The sequence below is a fragment of the Gavialis gangeticus genome, unplaced genomic scaffold (assembly GCF_001723915.1).
Source record: "Gavialis gangeticus isolate Ggan-Ray unplaced genomic scaffold, GavGan_comp1, whole genome shotgun sequence".
Classification (NCBI taxonomy): domain Eukaryota; kingdom Metazoa; phylum Chordata; order Crocodylia; family Gavialidae; genus Gavialis; species Gavialis gangeticus.
The window spans coordinates 99,510,456-99,514,130 of NW_017728992.1; positions in this window are offsets into that span (position 1 = coordinate 99,510,456).

The window sequence follows — 3,675 nt, forward strand, 5'->3', positions numbered from 1 at the left end:
CACTCCCCAGCTGGTGCTTGCCGGGGGGGGGGTGGGCACTGGCGCTCCCGCCTGCCCCCCCTGCCCATCACCTAACCAGTGAGCACTGGCTGTCAGGGGGTACATGTGCACCATTGTGCACCCTCTATGCTTTGCCACTGGCTTGACAGAACCACACCACAGCCTGTCTGTAAAATTGGTGACCTAGAATTAAGTGCCAGAAGTCAGGCAGACTAAACAAAGCCACTCAGAGTAATTAAAATGCAGCACATTATTAGATCATTTGATGGGGGAGTAAGGTTCTAAATCATCCTAAATAAATATGCATTTTGCCTATTAAATAATTATATTAATCCATAACTCAGTTACAAAAATTCATACTACTGAACACTGTTGCCAGCCTTGACCATTTTCAAGAGGCCAAAGCTGCAGAAATGTTGCTAGACAGAAGGCCCAAAGCTTGTGTTGCTGGTAGGTGTTGTTGTTAGGGCCTGAGTCCCTATTTACCAGTGCCCTGCCCCCCAGCAACATCAGGATGAGACTCCAAGTTTGTACCACCTGCATGTTCTGGTAGCTGTTTCTGCTTGCCCGCCACGACTTCATGTTCTTCTTGGGAGACAGTTTCCAGCAGGTGGCCTGTGGGATCCTGTACCTGGGCTTCTTCATGGGGCTCCAACCTCCCTTTACCGCAACTTTACCATATTCACAGCCAAGATGGACATCAATTTCCAAAAGTCCCCTTTAGAGATGATACCTTCTCACCTGTAAAGCCCTTCTTCTGAGGGGTGGTGACCCCCTGGTCAGCTCCTTGTAGGCCATCCTTTGTCTGTGGACTGTGGCCTGTGCAACTAAAACTCACCTCAGTTTTGAGGTAATAGGAACATCATGAATAATAGCAACAGAAAACAGTCAGTCTCTGCTGATGGGTCCCTGGGTCTAGTCTCCCAGGTCCCAGGGCTGGGGCTTTTTACCTTCCTCCCCACCCCCCTCTTTAAGAGCCATCTTGCAGGCTTAGCTGCTCTCTGCTACACCTCTGGCAGTTCTCTTGTGGGCCCTCCTCTGTGTCCCTGCCCCTTCCCACCTCCACCCTGAGGCTGGGTTGTCTGGGTGACTCTGAATGGTGTTCTCACCGCTCGCCTTGGCAGCCCCGCACAACGATACCTCCCCGTCATGCCGGCTCCAGGCCGTCATGGCCTCATAGCCCCACACTGCCACCTGTCTCATTGCCTGGTGTGGCTCCCAGTGTCCATCCCTCCTCAAGGGCTCCCTGCCAGTGGGGTAGTTCCACAGCACTCAGTTGGCTCCTCCCGGCTCTGGCACCACACACCTCTTTTACCACACTCAGCTGCAGTGTCGGGTCCTCCTCCTAGAGTGCCTCCTGGATGTGCAGCTGGGTTTCTGGTGCCACGTCTCTTCCCGGAGACGGTCTCCTTGGTTCACCTCAGCTTCTCCCAAGCCATGCTCCTCAGCACTTCCCCATCTTCCCCAGGCAGTGTTCCACAGCGTTTTCTCGCCACTGTGCTCCAGCTTCCCCATGCCAGCCCCAGCTGATCTTCAAGCCACTTTTTCAACAGCCTGCTCCTTTCCCTGGCTCCACCCTCTGTCTCCTCAGATTCACAGGCTCAGGCAGCTCTGAAAATGGTGCACCTGAGCCTGCCACCACTGTATCTCCCTGCAGCTGCCTCTCATCATCTCCCCTACAGTGAGTGATGGGGAGAGTCTGGCTGGGCCCTCTCTTCCTTTCTCACAGCTTGTTTTTCTCAGTAACCACAGTGTGAACCTCTGCAGATGTGACAACTAACTTGGTCAGCAAGTAAAGGAAACCAACATTAAACAGAGCACATGGCCTGAAAAGAAGGTAAGGGAAGACCGTACATTATATACACTATATCATAGGTTTATCTTAAAATGGTAGTAGTAGGTATAGTGGTTGATGTAACCAAATGTATTAGATATTTCGCTATAATAGATATTTTTATTAAAATTATTAGATAATTTGTAAAAACAAAAAACAGCCTTGTCAAAGAATAACAAAGTAAGGTAAAGAAGAAACAGGAACAGCATTGCACAATGGGGAAGGAAAGGAAATAAGAAACCCTTTCCCAATGATATAAAACCCAACTAACTGACACCTTCCAAGTCCATAAGAGCTCTGGTTCAGTCTAATTCCAAAAGTTTAAGCGAAACAAAGAAATTAAGAAAAACCTGATCAGAGATCTTTCTTAGAAGGTTAAACCCAACTATCTATAATTATTGGGCAGACTGAAGGGAAATTTGGAAGACCCAAATTTAAGATGATCTGCTGCCAATCTGCATGTCACCCTCCTCCCACCTTTCAAGTTTCCCCAGCTGGTATAGGTGAGAATCTATTTGGTGCTGTTGTGAGTAGCCAGATAAACTTTGGGATAAATGTTCTCACGTTTTATGGTGCAGCCAAATAAAAGGTTGAGCTGTAGACCTGTTTCTGCCTCTGATCAGTAGCCTACCCCCAAGGTTACCTGTAATCTGGGTAACGATACCTCATCTTTTATTACAAAGGCACTGCTGCTCTTAATTCAGGGTGGACTGATTTAAATCAAGCCGATTTAAGTCGTTGAGTTAAATCACCAAGAGAAAACCCTGATTTAAATCAAGTTTCCCACTGATACTTCTTCACATATTTCTTAAACAATGGCACAAATCTGATCACTAAAACATGTTAATTTACAACTCAATACAGCATTTTATAACCTCTTCCCTTAATAAAATTTGAAAATTAAAAAAGTTTCACTGCAACAGACAAGTCATCACAACACTAAATGTACACTGTCCTTAAAACTTCTACAACTAGATCTCATCTTCCCCATTCCCACTGTCATTTTTATTTAGAGACTGAAACAGAATGGGATCCTGAAACAAAAATGATTTTTGAATAGTCATTCTTCTCTGTTCTTCTCACTACTATTCAGTTAATCATTTACATTTTCAGCAAGGATGCAGATCCAATTCCAAATTACCAGAAAAGCTAAGGCTGACTGCACTTAGAGTGCACTTAATTTTGGAGTAAGCCCATTGAACTCACTGACACTTCTGTTTTTTGAGAAAACAAATATAGGATGGGATTCCCTTGGGAAAACTGAGTTATGATGAAGTAAAACAGGGACTAGACTTATGCATCACCATTATCGTCTATGGCCATGATATTCCAAAATAAGGGGCATGTACTGTATAATATAAAATAAGAAAATGACACCCAGTGGCAACTCTAGATTTCTCTTACTGCAGCTTTCTGTATCGTAAACTTGGGTGATAAATTCTAAACTTAGTTCACTAATTAAACAAGCCAGAAGGATTAGATAAAGCTAAACATTTTTTTCTAGCAACATCCAACATAGCAAAGAGCTTGGGAATTTACTTGTTAAATCACACTTATACTAAAAGGCATAGAGAGAGTCTTGAAGAATGATGCATTGCAAATTGAATTATTTAATGTATTAACCAGTTGATCCAAACTGTTCTTCAAACATATCCACATCTTCATCCACATCATTTTCTCCCAATAAGCAGTTTTCATTATGATGTTTCTTTCTTGCAACTAGGCCTTGCATCTCCTTCTTGCACTGCTTACACTTGACACATTTTCCTTTTTTACCCAGGGAAGGAATTTCTTCAAAATATTCCCAGATAGGGTCTCTCTTATGCCCAGAAGCCATGACA